Here is a 24,706-nt window from a genome sequence, read left to right as displayed (position 1 = left end):
CCATCATAGTGATAAGTGCTAAATGACAAAAATCCTTGATGCGAGTATTTATGATAGTTGCATTTGGCTCCCATCACTCAAAGGGCAATGCAAATGTAAAACTTGTTCATCTCACTTTGCCTGATGTCCCATCTCACCTTAATGACCAGACCAGACGTCTGATGCCAGTGTCAGGGATTTCATACACATTCTGCTTTTCTGTTTAACCTATGAAAGCCCAGTGAACATTGCCTTTACTTATGAACAGCAAACATGAATTTTTAACACTGACCATTAAATAAAACGCTGCCAAAGCAATTTTCTGTCCTGTCTCCAGGCCTGTAGACGTTGTACAACATGTACGCTCATTATGACTTTAAAAAGTATTGCATTAGTAAATGGCTTCTCTGGGAGACATTTGCCAAACTGACCTCTTAATAATAAATGAACATTTTTGCTTTGCAGCCAAGTTTAAAGGATCATTTGAGCAATGGAAATGTACATGTATTAAACATTGCCAGATGGATTCTGTTTGTTGAGCTGATTTAATTTATATACAACCATAAAACTATGACAAGCATTTTCTCATAAGGCCTGGTGCTTTATGACCTACACTTACATGATGAAAATCACATTTGCAAATGTGGCACAAATTGATTCTATTCCTCCCACCTTCATTATTGTACCCCTCCTCTCCTCCCTCCTCCCTCTCTCTCGCCCCCTCTTTCTTCAATAGTCAGCTGTTGGAGGAGGCAGCTTATATTGTCTCATGCATCAAGGGATTATGCATAGTAGGGTTATTACTTTTATCCCTTGTACACTTTAAAAACAATTACACCAAAGAAAACATGCTTTGCTAAGGGATAGAGGAAGAAAATGAGACAGATGGGGAAAAAAATATGCTTTTTTATTTTAATGAAATAAATCTGTGACAAATGTCAAAAGAGCTATGCAGAGTCATACCATAGAAGAACCACTTTTGCTTCCCTAAAGAACCTTTCACACTATACCTTAGCAAGTGACATTCGGTCAATAGATTTATTATTTTGAAACTGTTGTATAAATATTAGATGATTAACTTATTGCTAGGCATTTTTATTTGTTTATTTTCAGTCATTTTATCTATGGGGTACTTGTGCTTCACCATAGATAATATATATATATATATATATATATATATATATATATATATATATATATATGTGTGTGTGTGTGTGTGTGTGTGTGTGTGTGTGTGTGTGTGTGTGTGTGTGTATAATATTCTATTTTACAAATGTATAATATTCTTAAATTTTTTTACATTCTAAGTATTTCTTCTTGACCTCTCTGCAGCTTTTGACACCGACAACCCCACAATCCTCCTGTCTGTTCTTCAAATATCAGGAAGAAGATCCACATCTGCTCCATGCAGATTTCCCACTGGTGTGCCACAAGGCTCGGTGCTGGGTCCTCTTCTCTTTTGTCTTCACACTTGCTCTGCTGGCAATGTAATATCCTTTCATGACATCTCTGCTACACTGATGACATTCAACTAATCCTTCCTGTCCCACGTTCTGACACTGTGCCTCAGCATGTCGGCCTCACATCTCTTTATTGATTGCAGCCTGCCATCTGAAAGTTAGTAAGACCAAGCTGCTATACATCCCTGGAGCTACAGGTCATTACCATGATCTTACTTTCTCATTTGACAGCTCAGCCATTCTGTCTGAAAAGATGGTTGTTGGGCTCTAACCTATTAGTACCGGCTAGCTTGCTTTCTCTGAGTGGACAACAAAGCACTTTTGTAAGCTGCATTGTGTAAGAGTGCCTGCTAAATTCTACATAATGTAAATCTTACAACAATCTCATGGTCAAAAATATTTGATACACTGACTAAAGTAAACAAGTTTACTTGCCAAAATATCAATACTTGTATTGCATGTACTGACAAATCTGATTACTGAGCTAAAATATTGGATTTCTTAATCAGATTTCTAGACCTCGCTCTTATCTAAGGAAGCGCCAATAAACACCTTCTTCTTGCGAATAAATGTATGTACATTTTACAGAAGTATAATTCAGCACTTTGAGGTCATTTTTCATTTGTGTGATATGCAAACTGACTAGCAGTGTGACTTCTGTCTTACTTGAGTCTATTTTAGTACAAAGAATATTCTACTCTCTCATGTACAATAGGTTTGTTTCTTGATATAAGGGCAGGAGATCAAAAGAAATGATGGTGCCACAGCAAAAACAGGCCAGTGTGAAACAAAGTGGGTTACAATGGCTTGTGGCCATTGGGGGATGATATTTTGGCTTCAAACTAAACTCTTAAATAACCTCTGGACATTGGATGCTGTGAACTTCACAAAGGTTTTTTCAGTCCGGTGATTACATCTTGTTCTTAAAGGCTGAATGTCATGGTGTGCGTAGATGTCACGTCTTCCTCAGACTTGGCTGTCCCTGCAGCCCACATGGCAGCTCAAGACTACATTTCCCAGAATCCCTCGCTGCAGCATGTGATTATAATACTCTCAGATCCACCTATCCCCATTTCAGCTTGCCTGACTGCTTGTTACTTTAACTTTAGAAGTATTGCCACTTATGTGAGTACTGAATGGTTCCTTTGTGCCTTTCTCTGTCTGTACTAATTTTCTGGTTTTTCACCTTCTTTTTGTGTTTACTGTCCTATTTTGAGTTTTGCCCTATTGATATTAGTGTAATGTTCTCAAGTCTCTGCTGTGAGTGTCTGGTTCCGTCTGCCATCGTTACACTAGAAGCTGTTCTATGTGAGATTTTTCTGTTCAGGTTGAAAGAAGCAGCATTGCTGAGGGATAAAAACATGCTAAAATGTTGTTTGTACTGCTGCAAGCCACTCTGTAAATCCTGAAATAATCATTTGAAAGTCCAAGCTGTCAGGTGGGGAGGTTTACACGTTAACGTAAGGAAGGTGTGACTAGATGTTTAGGTCTCAGATGTAAAATTAACATTATACTGGTAAGGATATGATGACAATAGTGACAATTCACTCACGTCCTTGGAAAACATGCCCTTCACCAAGTTTCTCTGATATTTGTGAGTGTTGAAAGAGTGTTCAGATTCATTCACTCACAGGGGGCTGGAGGTTAGGGAACCAGCCTTGTGTCCGGTTCGATCCCCTGAGCCGACAGGACATGATTGAGGTACCTTTGAGCAAGGCACCTAACCCCCAGTTGCTCCCTGGGCGCTGCACAGCTTACACACTTCCACCAGAGAGGTCTCCAACTCCCCGGATCTTACATAGTGCAGCTCAATATTGGTGGCATGAATAAAGCATAGTCTAAATTTCATTCACACTATTGGCTGTTTACTTTTGAGTAAAAAATGTTTTATATTGACACTTTTTTAGGATGTTAATGAGCTTCACCACAAAAACCGGCGTCATTAGAAAAGATGTTTTTGTTTCTTAGTGGATTGGTGGCGGGAAAGCTGTAATGTTATCAGAAGACAGCCAAGCCATTGAAGAGGTGAACAAGTCAGAGAGAGATGGAGAGAGAGCAAAAGAGGGGAGGGGGGCTAAATTTTGTTTTGAAGTGCACCCACACACAGCTAAAGCGGCGAGTCTGGGGGATGCATCCAAGTGGTCGCTGATTGTTCTTGACAGACCACGCTTGCACTCTGCCTGGAGAAAAGGTGAAGAGAAAAGGGAAAGATCACAGACTGCGCAAGCGCTTGTTCCTCTCGCTCGTAAAAATGCCACCCACCTTTATCGTCTCCATCACTGTCAGCCGGCGTCGGCGCTCATGGCCGGCCAGACGAGCCCCAACCCCTGTCATCAGCTAGCTTTCCTCCTGAGACCTCCAATAACACGACGCACGGAGGAGGGGGCGGCCGCAGGCAAACAAGCGGAGGGGGCCGCCACAAGCAAACAAGCAAGAGCGTGGACTTCTTCTGTGTTTCAGCTAAAATCTACACCCCCCACCCTCTCCCCCTCTGTCTGAACCTCACTCCTTAAAAAAAAGTGAAAAGTTCATCTTTATTAAAAAAAAAACTTGCAAACTCATTGTTTTTACCTGGTATTTTAAATTTACACAGCCACCTGAAAACTTCCTCAAACTAATAAGCTGAAAGAATGTAACAATTATTTTTCTGTAATACTTTTTAAATGAAAATTAATTCTTTTTTTCCTGCCTGCCTTAACCCTTTGATCTTCTTGAACTTGAAATCATGTGAACAGTAATGCAACACACTGAATATTATTCAGTCTTACTGTTCAAAGCTCTTATTTTATATTCTGTGTTTTATATTCTCAACTGTTCCCCTTTTGCTGTGGCGCAGTCAGTCTTAAGAAACCACAAGTTTAAGCCTGGTGGATTACGGCAGCAAATACAAGCGTCACGATTGGCTCCTCTCACTCCCCCATGTGCTTTTTGTTTACTTTTTGATTGTCCATGTGCTTCTTTATTTTGGTTTTCACAGTCCTGCCCCCTTGTTTCATGACTCTGCCCCTGATTTTTTTCGCTTTCCATTATCCCTTTGTTTTATAAGCCCCGTGTTTGCCCTGGTCTGTGTTGGACTTGCTAGTCTTGGTGTGATTTCTGTTGGAAGTGTTTGGATTTGTTTTCCATGGTTGTATTTCTTCATGTCTTTCCCCAATTTGATCTGTGTTGGCTATGTGAACCTGGACTGTAATGACCACAACCCTGGATTTGCCCAAAATAAAACTCGCTTATCTCAGCGTATGCGTCCGCCTCCTCGCTCCCAGGCGTTACAACAAGCCTATCTTGGAAACCTTTCAGCTACAGCATCACAAATCATGAGTTAATGTCAATGTTGACTAATATTTCATAGAACCTGCTCGGAACAACTGTCATATACACCTGCGTACAAAATGCATCCTTAATTTATAGCTACTCTTGTTTTTAAAGGGCTCATTTCGAAGAAAACTTAATTTTTCTCACTCATTTCAAATATGAATTTAATGTTGTATGTGAACTTTGTTCAAGTTTCAAAACAAACAGTCCATACAAGTTTATTCATAGTAATTAAGTTGCAAACACATATTTGGATTTTACTGTTTTTTGTGATGTCACAAAAACAAAAAAGCAGCAGTTTAGCCCACCCATTCAAGAAGAAAGTGTTTCGGCACGTCGGTACGGGGCAGCCAATCAGTTCAATGCACATTTACATAAATGAGTCTTAAAGACACAGTATCTATCACAGCCTGTTTAATTCACTGTGATAAAGAATGGTTGGAAAATTGTCCTATGAAATGAATTATGACTGTTTTTGGTAATAACACTATGTAAATGTCACAGTGAACTGCAGAGGAAACGTAATGCAGTAGCCCTTTAAGTATATGTGCATCCTTTAGAATTAAACATTGTTTGTTACTGTTCCTTTTGACATATTGACATATGTAAATGATCTCTGTTCTGATTGGCTGAATGAGTGTCTCATTCAAAAAGCCAAGTCAAGAGGCTTTTATGGTCATTCCATCTATGTACAAGTGCACAGTGGAGGAAAATTCCGTTCCTCCAAGGAACAAAAAGTGCAGCTCCAGCTAAAACACTTCAACACAACCGAGTGGGATGTGGTGGATGTTGTGCTGGCACGAGTAGATCAGACACAGCAGTGCTGCTGGAGATTTTAAACACTGTGTCCACTTACAGTCCACTCTATTAGACACCCCTACCTTGTCAGCCCACCTTGTAGATGTAAAGTCAGAGACGACAGCTCATCTAACACACCACCATCACGTCAGTGTTACTGCAGTGCTGAGAATGATCCACCACCCAAATAGTACCTGCTCTGTGAGGGTCTATGGGGGTCCTGACCACTGAAGAACAGGGTAACAGAGTATCAGAGAAACAGATGGACTACAGTCTCTAACTGTAGAACTACAAAGTGCAGCTATACAGTAAGTGGAGCTGATAAAGTGGACAATGAGTGTAGAAACAAGGAGGTGGTCATGATGTGATGCCTGATGAGTTTCCTGCAGATTACTGTATTGGATATTAGCTTGTAATTTGTGTTAACCTACATCATCTTCATCAGACATTATGCATTATAGAAAGCATCTTAATGTATCAGGTCAAGGTGTTTAACAGAATGAGTTAACAGTATGTTGGTGCTTAATGATTGCCATTATTAGCAGCTGATCATATATGACTCAGTCCTTAGATTATTTAGTATTAGTCTATGCATTGTCATTATTTGTGGACCAGTATTGTGAAGTGTTACCATATAAAAAGCCTCATGTCACGATCCACCACTTTTAATTAAGCTGCACTGCACTCCATCATCAAGTTCAAGGCAACATTTCATTAGCCGCATCACTTCATTAACCACGACGCTTCCTCTGTGCCGCTGCGGTTTCCTCTTCCTCAGTGGATTTGAGTGTGATTTAGTTAAACATGACTGAAGCAGGTGGCAGCTGGACCCTCGTCTCTTGCCTTCTCCCTGACCCCTCTCAGGTACTGTGAGAGGAGAGGAGATGCAGTCTGTTCTCAGACCGAGAATGAGACAGGGCAGCTGCTCCTGCTAGGTTCGGAGTCTCTAATGCACTTTTCTGTTTGTTAGAAACAAAGCAGGGGACTCCTAATGCCTGCCTTTCTAATGGTAGCCAAAAAAAGGAGGGGGCGTTTTATTGAGTCTTCTGCTTATATATGTACTCAAGGCAAAGTGCTGTTGCTTAAATATTACATAACATATAACATGCCAAAGCAAATTGGCATGTTATATGCTAATTGGATTAAAATGCTACTCAGCTGGGGATCATTCATTCGTTTTCTAAGCTGCTTCTCCCTCAGGGTCGGGTTGCTGGAGCCTATCCCAGTAGTCATTGGGCAAAAGGCAGGATACACCCTGGACAGGTCGCCAGTCCATCACAGGGCAGACAGACAGTTACACTCACACTCACGGGCAATTTAGCATGACCAATCGATCTGACTGCATGTCTGGAGGAAACCCACGCAGACTCCACACAGAGAGGACCCCGGTCACCTGGCCGGGGAATCGAACCCAGGCCCTCCTTGCTGTGAGGCGACAGCGCTACCCACCGTGCCGCCCCAGCTGGGGATCAGAGTAAAGTAAGAGTCCATGCAAAGAAATGAGGCCTTGTGTCATTGCATCATTGTGCCTGTATAAGGATGCCAAGTCAATTTTGCATGTTGGAAAATGTTTATTTGGCTGGCTTGACAAAACCAATTTAACATTTCTATCTTCTTTCTCTTCTTCTTATTGTATTTACTTATTTATTTTTTGTACATTTTCCATGGGTTACTGTTTTCAAGCTAGAACCATGAAACCTGTGATCTTTTGCTTTAAGAACTGATTGCACATCTAACAGGAAATGGAATCCCACTAGTGATGTCACGATGTTAGTTTTACAAAAACAACCGGCATATAAAATCGGGCAGTCGGAGCTGCTAATCAGAGGAGTTTTCAGATTTGGCTTCAGCCCTCACTCAGGCAACCATGGTGCTCGATTTCGATGCTGATCTTCCTTTGTAATAAACGTTTTTTATACACAAGCAAGACGGTGTCAGCGGAGATTCCTTCATCAGCTTCACATCATCGCTATTTGATAAACAACGTATATAGACTGCAGCTCATCTCACCTTTTTCTCCTCCGTCAGGCTCTAATAATGAAGCTGAGAGCTGATCAGAGTTAACGATCTTCTCAGCGAAGCTCGTTCTGCTCGTTAGTTTGCGCTGATGATGCAGTGATTCAGTCACGTGATGTAACTGAGTAGGAGGAGCTCAGGTTCATCACATTAGTGACAGATTTGAATCGCTTACCTAAACGAGTGTGAACCAGCGTGTCAGAGAGATCCGATTTAAGCAAAAATCCAATTGGAGAAATGAGGCTTGTAATGTGAACAGAGCCTAAGAGAAGCTTGAAATGTAGAAAATGGTTCTATATAACAGTAAAAAAGTGCCATAAAGCCATTTATTTATTTATTTTTAAACCAAGAATGTCATTTTAAGAAAAGTAAAGATTTGAAAAAGGGGCCTTTACAGGACAAGACGATTTTTTAAAAAGAGGCCAAGCTAATTTGGGGAATTTCTACAGTGGAAAAGGAATCTACTGTATTCAAATGAAGTGGAAAAATAAAAATGGCAAACAATGGAGAAACGTGACAAAATACAAGTATATGGTATCAATACAGTAATCAGTTCAACGAATCTAGCAATACAGCATGTAGCCATTAAAGCTGTGGAGAAATTTAAAAGAAACACAAATTAGGACAAGATTGTGGCCTGCCGCTCCATCACATCTGCCTGAAGTACATAAACCAAGGTATCTGACTGTCTGGTCGCAACTCTGGTTTGTGTTTAGTGCAGTTCTTGGAACTGCACCTGACTGATCACCTGCTGAAGCAGAATTAATAGCACCACAGCTTTCCTTTCTACTTCCAGCTGTCATAAAGCTCGGCAGTAGATGAAAACACCTCTGGAAACGTATTCAAGTTGTTGTTGCACCCCTCTCTCTCACCGACTAATAGCCTTGAGCTCATTACATGCGCAATTTACTTTTAAAAATGTCCCACATGCCACCACAGCTCCTCACAAAGTTACCACCATGGGGGCAATTTCATGCAACCCCTTTGCAGCTGTCCAGTAGCTCGGAAAAAGGGCTATACAAATCTCATAAAATGTGTTTCTGCCTGTTCTCTGCTTCTAACACAGGGTTCATTGTGTGTGCCATCTAATAGCTCCAAACCCCGTTCTTTCAGCCCCTCTATTCTCCCATACAAAAGCAAAATGTTGGAGTTCTGGGGCTTTATTACTTTTTGTCGTCTTACAGAAGCAAATCTGATCTAAATTTAAGAATCTCGTCTTAAGAAAAGATGCTGTATCACGTTAGGAAATCTTAGCTAACTCGATCGAAGTCGACAATCAACTATCGTGTATGTTACCTAGCAACCGACCATACGTGCAGAGCAGAAATGTCATTAAGCTAGTTAGCCAGACAGCTAAAGCGCGATAAACTAAAAGTTAAGAATATTGTTTCAGCGCTTCATGCTGTTTTTCCAGAGCAGAGCCTCAGTTTCAGTCTCCATTTCCCAAACACTTTAGCCGAGCACGCCAACGTTATTCCTACTGAAAAACACACACGTTCAGCTCTGTCTCCTCATTATTCACCACCACCATTTTAATATTGTATCTGCAGAGTTTTTATCAAACATTAACACCCAAAGATAATAAGAGGGGATGGTGGAGATCATGTCTGCAGTGTCTGAGTTTGAAAAAATTTTGTTTTAAAAAAAAAAAAAAAAAATCTCACAAGTCACAGCACCGTTTTCAGTTTAGGTAAATGTATGTTGGTTATAGTGATCTGTGCTGCCTGTCCCTGCACAATACAATAGAAACAGACTAGTAAAACATAAGTTAAGATGTTCTGGGGTTTATCTTACAGTTAAGAAAATATTTAGGATATTTTGGCAACTCAGGATTTTTCTGTTATACCATTTTCCTTTTAAATCTGGAAATAAGAGATTACAGCCTTAAGAACTGTTGTTCTGTAATAGCTTCTGTCCTAAATTCAGTCTTAACTGAAATCTTACCAAGAAGACAGAGCAGATATGATCTCAGATTTAAGAATTTCCTGTGATACGACTATAATATATCATAAATCAAACAAAATTGACTCATGACTGAAATCAGATGTCTGAGGATTAGATTGATCTATGCACCATTTTAAGGGAAACAGAGTGAAAACTGAAACATATTTGAAATCTGTACTACAACAAAACTATTGAAGCAATTTTTCTCAGTTCCAAAGTTTGTGAGGTTGCTGCTCTTTGGCTTTGTAAGTCAGTGTCGTCTCTCAGTGTTACTTTCATTACAGAACCTTGTGACTCCATCTTCAGGTCCATCCACTGATCGATTTGCCGGATGCATAAGGGGGGAAAAGAACTCTGTGTTGATGTTGAATTGCACTTCTCTAAATCTATCGCAGACACACATAACTATAACCTGTCTAATATCAGTGTTGCTTCTTTTCACTGTGATTCTTTATATCTCTGCATATATCATCCTGTGATCATTTTTAATAGATATATCTATTTGTGAAACTTGGTCACATTTCTTTGGAGCAGGTTTTCTATGGAAGAATCATTTCTAATGCTTTTCGGTGCTTTGAATCGAGGCTCAAGGCCACATTTCATGCTCATAAAGTAGGACTAAAATCCAGGACAAGTCTATATAGGCATCCACATGTGCACAGAACTTACTAACACTTGCAAAGCTGGAGCCATAGTAAGGATCATGTTCTTGTCTTCAAAGCTATTCTGTCTCTTGGGCTGTAGCGATGCAGGTTGACCCCACCTCGGTCTCCTGAGTCATGGATTATCTGACCAACTGTGCATAATTTGTGAGGCTCTAGCCTAGGAGTCGTTAACTGGGAGAGGATTTGGACCCAACAAAGTACTTGAGAAGCTCTGTAGCAAAGCCAGTTACATACACACAAAGACATGAACTACTGTAGCTTCTGCTGAAGTTCATCCAATTGGATGCATTTACATAAAACAAATTGGCCAAGGGCAGCTCATTAGGGCAGAGACTGGATACAGGGCTAAATATCAGTTTACAAAAGAAAAAGATGTACACGTTATTGTAGATTTTTTAATTTGATACTTTGTCTGAGTGAAGCAACAACATGGTTTTTTAAAGAAAGTCAATGCTGAAAACTGTTTAAAAAGGAATTAACAAAAATATTTGCATTTTTCTCCTTGTGTCATGTTCAAAAGTGATGTGTCTAATCAGTTTAGAGTCTGAGATGTGCGGAAATGTTAAGCGCCAGCGCCACTGCAAAACAAATCACTTCAGATTAACCTAATGGAAAAAAAAACACGGCTAAGGACAAACAAAATAAACCCAAAGCTCAACATAAACAAATTTGGAGACAGTTTTAAAGTTTAGTGTTTTTACTTTCCAAAAAGGTTTTCTGCTACTTTTAAAAAATATTTTACAAACAAGCACCAGAGATCATATAACTTTTACATGCATATTAGATTATAAAAGTATGTTTAAAATAAAAGTTTATCAGAATACATTACATAGCCCAAACTCCTAACTGAGTTCAGGTATTTCAACTACACTCATTGCTAATAGGTGTGTAAAATCAAGCACAGAGCCATGAAATCTCCATAGACAAACAGGTCGTACTAAAGAGTTCAATGACCTTAAACATGACACTGTAATAGAATGCCACCTTTGCCAAAAATCAGTTTGCGAAATGTCCTGCTAGATCTGCCCCTGACAACTGTAAGTGCTATTTTGGTGAAATTTAAGCAACTAGAAGCAACAACAGCTTAGCCACAAAGCAAAAGACCAAGCAAACTCAAGAGCAGGACCACAGAGTGCTGAAGAGTGTAAAATTGGCCTATTCTCTGCTGCATCACTCACTACAGAGGTACAGCACCAGAACTGTGTGTTGGGAGCTTCATAAAATGGGTTTCTGTGGCTGAGCAGCTACACACATACTTAATATCACTATGCACAATGTCAAGAGTCAGCTGGAGTGGTGGAAAGTATGTCGCCACTGGACCATGGAGCAGTGGAAACAAGTCCTCTGGTGAAGAATCATGCTTCTCTACCTGGCAGTCTGATTGATAAATCCAGGCTTGGTGGATGCCAGGAGAGTGGTGGACATTAACAAAGTAAATGTAATTCGTTACTGTACTTAAGTAGTTTTTTTGTGTATCTGTAATTAACTGAGATTGTACACGTCTCCTCTTTTGTCTTTTGTTTGAGAAATTAGTTCACTCTTTCCTCCAAACTCTTGGGAAATTGAGCTCATATTTACAAATATGCTGTGGCGTATAGTACAGATTTTCAGAGGTATTCCAGACATTGTTACAGTTGCTGGGCTATGAAGGACCAACTGACTGAACCAGTTTCCTACAGCACCACAGTGATTGACTCTGCAGAAAGTCGGTGAACTCTGCACACTATGCCCCTCAGCATCCGCTGACCCCGCTCTGTCATTTTACATGGCTGACCACTTCGTGGCTGAGTTGCTGTCATTCCCAATCACTTCCACTTTGTTATAATCCCACTGACAGTGGACTGTGGAATATTTAGTAGTGAGGAAATTTCACGACTGGACTTGCTGCACAGGTGGCGTCCGATCACGGTACCACGCTGGAATTCACTGAGCTCCTGAGAGCGACCCATTCTTTCACTAATGTCTGTAGAAGCAGTCTGCAGGCCTAGGGGCTCGGCTTTACACACCTGTGGCCATGGAAGTGACTGGAACTCCTGAATTCAATGATTTGGATGGTGAGTGAAAACTTTTGGAAATATAGTTTATATATAAGCCACTTGCTGTATGCAGTATTTGGAAGTGGGTGCTTTTAATGTACTTAGCACATGTTTCTGCTCCTTGAGAAATGGGACACTTACCAGACAAGTGAAGTTAGAACTTTGAGTCAGAACAATCATCTCCTACCAAACTGCTACCTTAATCACAGCCTTGGAGCACAAGCAAAAGGGCAGATATTACCATACAAACAATTTTATGTTTGACTTTTGATGTTGATTTGCTTCAGACAAGGAGCGGTGAAGCATCCCATTCACTCAAATGGTGGTTTAGGCCAGTTGCAGAATGTACAATAGCGCAGACATCCTGAGGGCAAACATGGGTCAAAATAACATTAGCGCAAGTACTAAATCTAACAAAAGCCATCATTGCCATTTTATACAGCATTGCAAGTTGCCATGGTCTTCCCAATATACTGGACAATGAAGCAATAGATGAAGTGCATGGGGGAATGTTAATGATTATTTTCACAGTGTTGGAAATAGGTTCTTTGCAAGAGATGCAATTGTGAAGTCTCTATGCTCTCAACTGGCATCAAAATCTAAAATATAAATACAAAATATCAGTTATATGATATCGCAGGGTAAGCTGCTTGGCTTATTACTTAAATAATTTAAGAAAAAAGTCACTGAACCATGAAAATTACTTTAATTACATTTAACTGCACATCCAGTGCCATGTCCAGTGCTCCCGATGATGTTCAGTACTACCTCAAAGCTCATAGATTTGCTTGAAGGTCGATTGTTTACTCCTCAATCGAAGTGTAAAAGTCTTTTTTTGGTGTCACCATCAAACTTTCATATTCCTTTTCCACTTAAGATGTTTGTTTCCTGCATGATAATGAATTAACTTCTATCCGTTTTCTCAAGATCTCATGTATGTCATTATCCTCGCTGCACCACCAGAGCTACTGGCCAATATAATCCCTCAAATTAAAGCTTGCTGACATATAAACGGGCTGCTGAAATGGACAACCAGCGGTTAAATGGCCCTCAGATATATACGTTTTCTCCTGAGTATTTATTGAGTTTGTATGCACATTATGTAAATTCTGTCAATGTGCTATAAAGATTGCAAGGTCAGGGTTGACATCATGCTTAGTGCTGAAAAAGGCCATACACTTGTATACTACATAGCACAGAAATAATTGGTATAAAATACACACAGATTTTACACTCACCGGCCACTTTATTCAGTTCAGTTGCTTGTTAACACTAATAGCTCATCAGCCAATCACACGGCCGCAACTCACTGCATTTAGGCATGTAGAGGTGGTCAAGACAACTTGCTGAAGTGCAGGCCGAGCATCAGAACGGGGAAGAAAGGGGATTTAAGTGGCTTTGAACGTGGTGTGGTTGTTGGTGCCAGACGGGCTGGTCTGAGTATTTCAGAAACTGCTGATCTACTGGGATTTTCACACACAACCATCTCCAGGGTTTACAGAGAACGGTCCGAAAAAGAGGAAATATCCAGTGAGCGGTCAGTTGTGTGGATGAAAATCCCTTGTTGATGTGAGAGGTCAGAGGAGAACGGGCAGACTGGTTCCAGATGATAGAAAGACAACAGGAACTCAAATAACCAACCAGAATCTCTGAAGAACGTTTCCAACACCTTGTTGAAAGTATTGCATGAAGAACTAAGGCAGTTATGAAGGGAAAAGGGGGTCCAACCTTTTACTAGCAAGGTACCTAATAAAGTGGCTGGTGAGATTATATCACAAAGTTGTTATTGAGATGGTTTATACTTCAAATCGACGGAAATGTTTCCGTGGTCTGTTACGGCTTCCACAGGCAGACTCTCTCTTTCTTTACAATATTATACTCCATTCTGGTCAGCAGATTCACCCAAGGGAAAGGTTTGAGGTCTGATTATTGTTAACTAACAGAGTTCTGATCAGTAGACACTTCAGTTGGTCATTTGTCAGTCTTGTTCGAGCTAAGTTGGAAACTGGCCTACATTGTAATCCATACTGGCAGATCTATCATGACAATGTTTGAAAGTAGTTTAATATGAAATATTTCATTTGACTGACTGCAACAACGTACGGTATGACAATTGATGTCCTTTCCTCTCCTGACTCAAGTGAGGAACAGCAATGAATATGTTGATTAAGATTAAGTGACCCTTATTAGTCCCACAATGGAGAAATTTCACCTCCGCATTTAACCCATCTGTGAAGTGAAACACCACATACACACTAGTGAGCACACACACACTAGAGGGCAGTGAGCACACTTGCCCGGAGCGGTGGGCAGCCCAATCCGCAGTGCCCGGGGAGCAGTTGGGGGTTAGGTGTCTTGCTCAAGGACACCTCAGTCATGTGCTGTCGGCTCTGGGGATCGAACTGGCGACCTTCCGGTCACGAGGCTGGAGCCCTAACCTCCAGCCCATGACTGCCCCAAAGTATGCTCAGGCTCAGCACTGGCTATATGCTTTACCTGTAAACTAAGTCTTTTTTTCTTTTTGAACTTTTCCCTAAGTTCACCTGCTATTTAGATGTCTTTTATCACATGGTGCTACCAAACTGGAAGGCTGAGGACAAACTGCCACTAATGTATTGTCACTGGACAGCTTGACACAATTGGAAGAGAAAACTAACTGCCAATCCTGTTGCATCAGCTAACAGATGCTCGCATTGGCCATCATCACACCAGTCAAGTGGCTTTTGTCATTCCATCTATGTACGTAAGTACACAGTGGAGTGAAATTATGTTCCAGCACGGTGCAACAAGGAACAAAATAGACAGTACAAAGTGGGCAAACTTTAAACTAGACAATAAATACAATAAATACGACAAATAAACAGACATTAGACAGTTAACAGACAGGACAGTGCAGCACCGACACAGCACTCATTTCTGAGCATGAGGTAGTGAGAATAAGGTGCAGAGATTATTTACAATGCTGTGATCTGTGCATTTATACAGTCAGATAACATAAAGCAGTTACTGAGGTAGGATATAAAGTACTTGATCAAACAAAATCTAAACACTGTATTAGCAGCAAAGTTCCAGAAGAGGAGAGTGAGTGTGTGGAGTGTGTGGGGGGCTTTCAGTTCATTCCTTGTGAGTTTAAAAACCTGACTGCTTACACAACAAAGCTGTTGCAGAGTCTGGCAGTGATGGCACGGATGCTCCGGTACCTTCTGCCAGACGGCAGCAGTGAAGTGACGACGGTAGTAGGAGGGCTCCCCAAAGAGAGCGAGGATAGTTATGATCCATTGCGTGCCCACGCCGGCCAGGGATCGGCGCAAGGCAGCTGTTAATGTGGCCCATGCCTGACCTGTGAGTTATAATGTCTTCATCAATAGTTTGGTATTTTCAGCTCATATGAACTTGGATACAACCATGTTCAGCCACGTGACATCGCTGTTGGCCAGGAACATCGAAAGCAGAACGTGGCGGTAGCCTAGGGAGTTGGATCATTTCTATGAGAAATCATTTAAAAGGAGGTTCAGTCTCCCAATGAAAGAACTGCCGTGGATCACTGCGTCATATCCTTAAGATGTGATTGAAATGGTTTCATGGTTGAAGAGCTGAGAGATATAACAAAGTAGTCAGTGTGCAGCTTGTATAGCAGTATATATTTACTGTCCTCTGAAAAGAACTCAACACACAACCATTAATGTCTAAATAGCTGGCAACACAAGTGAGTCCGCCTCACAGTGAACGTGTCCAGATTGTGCTCAAAGGGTCAGTATTTTGTGAGACCAGCACTATTATCTACCACTGGCTGAACCCTCTTGGGCATGGAATTCACCAGAGCTGCACAGGTTGCTACTGGAATCCTCTTCCACTCCTCCATGATGACCTCACGGAGCTGGTGGATGTTAGACACTTTGCACTCTTTCTCCTTCCGTTTGAGGAGGCCCCACAGGTGCTTTAGGTCTGGAGACATATTTGGCCAGTCCATCATCTTTACCTTCAGCAAGGCAGTTGTCATCTTGGAGGTGTGTTTGGGGTCGTTATCGAGTTGGAAAACTGCCATGTGGTGCACTTTCTGAAGGGAGGGGATCTTGCTCTGCTTCTGAATGTCACAGTACATGTTGGAATTCATGTTTCCCTGAATGAACCGCAGCTCCCCAGTGCTGGCAGCACTCATGCAGCTCCAGACCTGATGCTACCACCACCATGTTTGACTGTAGGCAAGAGACAGTTGTCTTGGTGCTCCTCACCAGGGCGCCGCCACACATGCTGGACATCATCTTAGCCAAACAAGTTTATCTTGGTCTTACCAGACCACAGGACATGGTTCCAGTAATCCATGTTCTTGGACTGCTTGTCTTCAGCAAGCTGCTTCCAGGCTTTCTTGTGCATCAGCTTCAGAAGAGGCTTCCTTCTGGTATGACGGCCATGCAGACTGAGCTGATGCATTGTGTGGCATATGGTCTGAGCACTCACAAGCTGACCTCCCACTTCTTCAACCTCTGCAGCAATGCTGGCAGCACTCATGTGTCTATTTTTTGAAGCCAAACTCTGGATATGATGCTGAACACGTGGTCTCAACTTCTGAGTCAACCCTGGCGAGGCCTGTTAGGAGTGGAAACTATCCTGGAAAACTGCTGTATGACGTTGGCCACCATGCTATAGCTCAGTTTCAGGGTGTTGGAAGTCTTCTTACAGCCTAGGCGTCTTTGTGGAGAGCAACAATTCTATTTCTCACATCCTCCAAAAGTTACCATGAGGTGCCATGTTGAATATCCAGTGGCCTGTATGAGCGAATTGTACCCAAAACACCAAATTTAACAGCCCTGCTCCCCATTCACACCTGAAACCTTGTAACTCTAACAAGACATGACACCAGGGATGGACGATGGATGGGGCACAATTTGGACGTGTTATATATATATATAAAAAAAAATAAAATATATATATATATATATATATATATATATATATATATATATATATATATATATATATATATATATATAAATTAATATAAATAAAAATATTTATTTATATATATATATATATATATATATATATATATATATATATAAATTAATATAAATAAAAATAAATATACTAACACAAATTTAAACCCAAACTATTTATGTATTAAATATTAACTGTTTAATATAGAATCTAAATGGAGGTTCTCTGCTTTTACCAAAGTAATATTTTACAAAGGAAATCTCAACTTTTCACTTTGTCCACAACTTATAAAACTAACTTAATTTTAACTTTAGAAATAATCTGAGCTTTTCATTTATTCTTTCTGTTTTTCTATTATTTCTTTAAAATAAGGACATTTAACATTTGCCAACTATTCCCATTTCCCATAACCTGTGCCAACCAACTGCGTGTTAGAGCTGAGAGGCACAAGTGCACATCATGCATTTAGTTATGAATTCCAGAAAAGAATACATGCTTACGATATGGGACAGAGAATGACAAATGTATGAACCAGCCATGCTGTCCAGTTCTATCAAAGGGCAGGATAACTGTAGTCAGGTAGCCTAGTGACCAAATTATGTCTATTTCCAAAAAGCATGTTTGTCCTTCCATCCATCTTGTTCTTATTTAATACAATTGACATTCACTCTGTATTTCATTACTTTATAATATAAATTATTTTTTTCTAGTGGTCATTTTGGGTTCAGGGCACTTAAAGTAGCTAAAAAACTTTTTTTTGTTTTGTTTTTTTTTCTCTTTCTACTGGCAGAGATGGCAGTGATTTATCCTTGATTTATGCACTGCTTTCACTCCAAAAAAGGTGTAGAAAACATGTCAAAACCAATGATCTGTTTACCCTAACCATTTGTCTTGCTGTCATAAGTGAATGCACTGTGACACTGTGTGTGTGTGTGTGTGTGTGTGTGTGTGTGTGCACCCCGATCAGTCATAACATTATGACCACCTCCTTGTTTCTACGCTGATTGTCCATTTTATCAGCTCCAAAAAATATCCAGCCAACAGCGTCCTGTGTGACCACTAATGAAGGACTAAAGGATGACCAGCACAAACTGTGTAGCAGCAGATGAGCTGTCGTCTCTGACTTTACCGACAAGGTAGGAGCGTCTAATAGAGTGGACAGTTTTTACTCCAGCAGCGCTGCTGTGTCTGATCCACTTGTACCAGCAAAGCACACTAACACACCACCACCACGTCAGTGTTACTGCAGTGCTGAGAATGACCCACCACCCAAACAGTACCTACTGTGAGGGTCCATGGGGGTCCTGACCACTGAAGAACAGGGTAACAAAGTACCAGAGAAACAGATGGACTACAGTCTGAAACTGTAGAGCTACAAAGTGCTGCTATACAGTAAGTGGAGCTGATAAAATGGACAATGGGCGTAGAAACAAGGAGGTGGTCAGAATGTTACGCCTGATCAGTGTGTATGTATATACACATACGATATATGGACAAAAGTATTGGGACACCTACACCTTTCACTAATCCATAGATACCACAAAAGTAGGTCCACTTTTGCAGCTATTATAACTTCCCCTATTCTAGGAAGACCTTATATGTGAATAAATGAAAGCAAACCCTTATACTTACTGTTGCTCCAGTAAATCCTGCTTAAGGCTGAGAAGTAAGAAATAGAGTTTCATGACTGAGGAGCAGATGGGTCATATTCAGGACGCCGCTCCTGGCCATTCATATGGACGTTCACACTAATCAGCAGAAAACTTGACCTCTGAGCTCTTCCAGCCCTTGCACGTCTCCGCCTCGGAGAAGTACACTAAATCCACTTTTGGATTAACCATGCTGTTTTTGAACGGTGCAGAATTAAAAGGCTTTACTGCTTGACGTCAGTTTGGTTTGTCATAGTGGTGCAAAATGTGGAATGATATTGATTTTCCAACAGTGGGGCTGTTGCTAACGGAAAAGCAAGATCACTGTCCAGAGTGAGTCATATGGTGTGGCCTTTTCAAGGCTGCACCAATGACAGCTGTGTCACAGCAAGGACCTCTGGGTAATCAAAACCACTCAGGCTCCTTTCCCGGGTTCTTCCGCCACTGCCACCCCGACTACAATATAAAAATAAAAAATATATAATAGAAAGGAGAGAAATAGCCTGGGTAACACAAGAAAGGAAAGCCCTCTTAACCTTATCGCAGGGTGTACCTATAGGAATGGAGGAAGTGGTCGGATGAGAGGGAGAGATTTTGAAAGAAGGGAGAAAGTTAGAGGTATATTTCGCCACAGTTTTTCATGGCTCAATTTCACATGCATATTTAAGAATTGTATACCCAGGAGGCAGAAGAATGAGAACTTTCAGAAACTATAAAACTCAACGTACCAGTTGGAGACTACATCAAAGCCTTTAACGAGGAGCCCTGAGTCCAAGGAAAAGTGTTTAAATTGTCCTGGCATGACTTTCAGAGAATCTGATGATCCAGTTGTATCCTTTCCCTGGCTACCCCCTCTCGGATTCTATCTGAAGTGTCGTCCTTTCTTCTGTGAATATCTGCTAGCCTCCACGACATTCCATGCCATGATCTGAGTTACTTCTCCACCCACAATAACCATTTCTGGTTTTCTTATGGCAGAAGTGCCCAGACCTGGTCTTGGAGATCTACCACCCTGGAGAGTTCATATCCATCACACTTGGCTCTAATGCACAGATGCCCCTGAAGGCCTTCATTACCTGGACCAGGTGTGTTTGGTTAGCACTGGAGCCAACCAGTGCATGGTTGTAGATCTCCAGGACCAGGACTGGGCAACCCTGTCTTAAGGGATTCAATAGTGGTGCTACCTTGCATGGTAGGCGATAATCTGACATGCAACACTGTCTCACAACATAGGCTAATCGGATTTAGTCTTTGCGTATTGTAGCTCATGATCACCGAGAAAAACGTTCCCTTTCAATCTGGTTCTTGACCCACCTCATTTCAATTTTTATTGCACGTTTGCATTTTTAATTTAATTTTGCATCATTATTTTTGTTGCAATGAGTCTCAGGGAGATTTGAGGCATAAAAAAGGCATCTAAACAGTTGATGGCGGAAGTAGCTTGTATAGGCCTAAAGTGGCCCATGGAACATCAGAAAAGCAGTTGATTTTATTATATTGAGGCTCTGTTTGATGAAGGTACTATGATTGACCTCCATTATCTTGTGACAGAGGGACAGAAAGAAATGTCTAATTGGGGTAAATCATACCTTCCTTACTTCTTTCTGTCCCTCTGTTATAAGATAATGGAATAAATTACAGTGGCTGGGACTTGTGCTGTGTGCTGATGGGTTTCAATATATTGTAATTAGATTAGATGCACTGTAGCTACAATTCCTTTGAAACATAATATTCCTATTTTTTTCCCCCAGCTGTCCTGACTTACTTATCACTTGGAAGGTTCTTGCACTTGACAAGATATTAAGGAGGGATCAGCTGCCAGTGCTTCCCTTTTCCATAAAATATGTTTACTCTGGCAGTCAGTTCAGAAAAATAATCAAAGTGAACAATGCAAGAACAATCAATGGTGTCTTTAATGCCAGCTTTCGCTCCTGGGTATGTTCTAGGCTGGGGGCCAATGAGAAATCTGGGCAGGAGTTAACCGAATGAAAGGCAAAACGCAAGCAGTTTTAAATCGGAATGGAAATGCTGGAGCTCTGTGCTTCCTGGATGTCCAGCCACTCTCGGTTCCGAGTGTCGCAATCAAGACTATTTATTTATTAGTATCTTTAAAGCAAGAGCCAGTTCACTGCCAACAATAATCTCTGTCTGAAAATGGGGATCTTGAACAATGTCATGTCTGTTCTTTGATCCCGTGATCATCCTTTAGATGTGAGATTTTTAAGACTCCTTAAAAAAAATCTTAAACAGTTCCCAATAACTTACGGACACTGCAAAATGTACTTGAATATAAAATGTAATGATGTACACATCAGTTAAATGTTGTATAAAAATTTAATTGAAAGTGGTACAAAGACAGCATATCAACTGTTGAAACCGAACAATTTTGTTTTATCTTGAAAAATATATGATTATATAATAATTTGATGCCAACAAAAGTATGGATTTACTTTACAACCCTGTTTCCAAAAAAGTTGGGACGCTGTGCAAAAGATAAATAAAAACCAAACACAATAATGAGCAAATCATTTAAACCAAAAACAACATAGTGAATGCTAAACCTGAGGGATTTTATTTTTGAATTTGATGCCAGCAACATGTTCCAAAAAATTTGGGACAGGGCAACAAAAGACTGGTGAACTTGTGTAATGCTGAAAGATAACAACTGGTAGAATATCTTACAGCTAATTAGGATAATTGGCAACAGGTCAGTAACTATACTGGGTATAAAAAGGAATCCCAGATAGGCTAAATCTTTTAAAAGTAAAGATGGGAATGGGTTTACCGCTCTGTGGAAGCCTGCATGGGCAAATAGGGCAACAAATCAAAAATGATGTTTCTCACAAAACAAAAAACTCATCATGTATAGTAGATAGTATCATGAAAAGATTCAGGGAGTCCAGAGAAATCTCTGCATGTGAGGGACATCATGTGGCTTGTTCTCCGTCACAGTTCAAAAGCCAGCACCCATGGTACCCATACCCATGGTATGGAGGTGCGTTAGCACACATGGCTTGGGTGACTGACACATCAGTGAAGGCACCATTAATGCTGAATGATATATACATGTTTTGAGCAACATGTGCTGCCATCTAGATGACGTCTTTTTCAGGAGAGGCCTTGGTTATTTCAGCAAGACAATGACAAACTACATTCTCCATGTATTACAGCAGTATGGCTCCATAGTAAAAGAGTCTGGGTGCTAAACTGACCTGCCTGCAGTCCAGACCTGTCACCACTAAAAACATTTGGCGCATGAAATGAAATGAAATTAAATGAAATGAAAAATACAACAAATGAGACTCTGAACTGATGATCAGCTGAAATCCTGTATTAAGTAAGAACGGGAAAACATTTCACTTTTAAAACCTTTGGCAGTTGGTATGTTGTCTTGTACTATATTAAATCAAATATAGGGATTTTCACATCATTTCATTCTGTTTTGTGTACATTTTGCACAGCATCCCAACTTTTTTGGAAACGGGGTTGTAGATAGATTGACCGATATAGGTAGAATAATACATACAATACCAACACCATGGTAGTAGGCCTCACCATATGTACATAAAAATAAAAATATTGAGAAGTGTATGTACGTTACAGAGGGAATGAGCAAGGCCACAATACCAGAGCACTATAAACTATTTATACTGATGCTAATATTATGTCACACTTCCATCGAACTCCCTTCAAAACTTCATCTCCCAGCATACTCGGGGCGATCATGTGATTGCTCCGACACAACCAGAGTCAAGTTCGGACTCCAGTTCTCAGAAGTCTACAGGAGACCATGTGACTACTGACCTTGATTCAAACTCCTAAGAGCACTCTCAATCACTAGAGTTTTCGCATGTTGCACCTGTGTAGTATGTAATATGACTAGATGTATTTAGTATATAAGCCTGGGCTTAGCATAGAGAAGACGCAAAGTATTGTATCTCTGACCTTACTGAGTGTTTGTGTTATGACTGGCATTCCGTGTATTCTGACCATTGTTTGGGTTCTCTGTTTTCCGTCTTTTTGTCTTGCCCTTTGGATACCACTGCCTGAGTCTTCTGACCTGTGTTTTGACTCTTGGACTGTTTACCGTTTTCGATTTTGCTCACTCCCTGATTTGAGATTAAAACTCTCATCTGCTGGTGTCTGATTTCCGCTGGAGTGTTACATTATACTTACAGCTACAGTTTTCTTGATCACAGTGTCTCTGCTCTCAAATGCATTCTCAAAACATCCCACTCCTTTAGGAAATTCTTCCATATTGGGAGCAAAATAAACCTCTGGCAACAAAACCACGAACTCTCTCCTAAAAATGACATTCACATACTACCAATCACAGCGGCACGGTGGTGTGGTGGGTAGTGCTGTCGCCTCACAGTGAGGAGGGCCTGGGTTCGATTCCCCGGCCAGGCGACCGGGGTCCTCTCTGTGTGGAGTTTGCATGTTCTCCCTGTGTCTGCATGGGTTTCCTCCGGGTTCTCCGGTTTCCTCCCACAGTCCAAAGACATGCAGGCAGGCCAATTGGACGTGCTAAATTGCCCCTAGGTGTGAGTGACCGTCTGTGTCTGTCTGTCTGCCCTGCGATGGACTGGCGACCTGTCCAGGGTGTATCCTGCCTTCCGCCCGAAGACTGCTGGGATAGGCTCCAGCATCCCCCCGCGACCCTGACGGAGAAGCGGCTTAGAAAATGGATGGATGGATGGACCAATCACAGCTATCATAGTCATTTCTACAGCAGATCAGGTTTTTCGCATTGCATAGAGAAATTCAGAACACGGCTGTCTCAGTGAGTTTGCTGCTCTCTTTCATCTTCTCCCTAAAAGAAATCAAGAAGACCATTTGAAAAAGCATTACTTTAAGTTTTTATTTTTTTATTCTTAATTTTTAATTATGCATGGATGACATCAAAACACAATTGCACAGTGATTCAGCATTACTACATACCAATGACTATACCGGCAATGGAGCTGTCTAGTTCATTTACATTCAGTGATACCGCAAAATAAATAGTCGCCTGCGGAAAGAAAATCAATTTTGAGCTCAGACAATAGATTAAACATAAATTGCACATTTACTGCTGCATAAAAATACAATCTACTCGTGCTTTTCTTACTAATGGCTTTTTGGTGGTTATTTGTGTGCTGCACATAAATGGCCATAAAATCTTCTTGTTGCATATTTCATTGCCTCATGGTCAAATAGCAGTTTATGAAAACAGTTGTCCCTGTTTTGGGTGTGATTACCTGTTTTCAGTCAAAAATACATCAATCCCTAAACCTCAATGACGTGCAGCCACTACTCAGACATAAATAACTACACATAAGTGTATAATCAGACCAGCCACTTTGTCCTATGCACAGTTTTCTCCCCACGTATATCCATCATCTTTTCCTTCACTCTGTTTACTGAAACTCAAAGCCGTGCCGTCACGACCGTGTCCCAGTAATCAATTTAATAGACCCCCGCTGATCATGATATTTTTGGGAGCTCAAGGGCAGGGGAGGGGGGCCCTGAAGACCCCTGAGCAAGATCTGTGGAAACTGAGTATGACAGGTCGCAGTCAGAGAGGACTTCATCCCTTGATACACATTCTTTTGCTTTACGCACTGAGTGATGATGCCAAGGGAGAAGGGGGTTTGTTATGAAAGCAAAGCTCTTACGTTGCTGAATCTAAAAGAAACAAGGTAATATATAACACTGTGCAAAAGTCAGAGACCCTTCATTTACTAAACTTCCAGTCAAACGGGCCGTTAAGCACAGGTTATTAATTTTTCTAAAACTGGAGGTGTAGGAAAATCCACTTGCACAAGGAAGGGGATAGTCAAAGGAAAAAACAGGAGCATCCAGAATTCTTAAAAGATTTAGAGAAGACGAGACTCCTAATAACCATGCAAGAGCAATTAGACTACCAATAC

This window comes from Pygocentrus nattereri, chromosome 9 (assembly GCF_015220715.1).
Source record: "Pygocentrus nattereri isolate fPygNat1 chromosome 9, fPygNat1.pri, whole genome shotgun sequence".
NCBI lineage: Eukaryota > Metazoa > Chordata > Actinopteri > Characiformes > Serrasalmidae > Pygocentrus > Pygocentrus nattereri.
The sequence above is the reverse complement of the archived record's forward strand: the minus strand, read 5'-3'. Positions refer to the sequence as shown.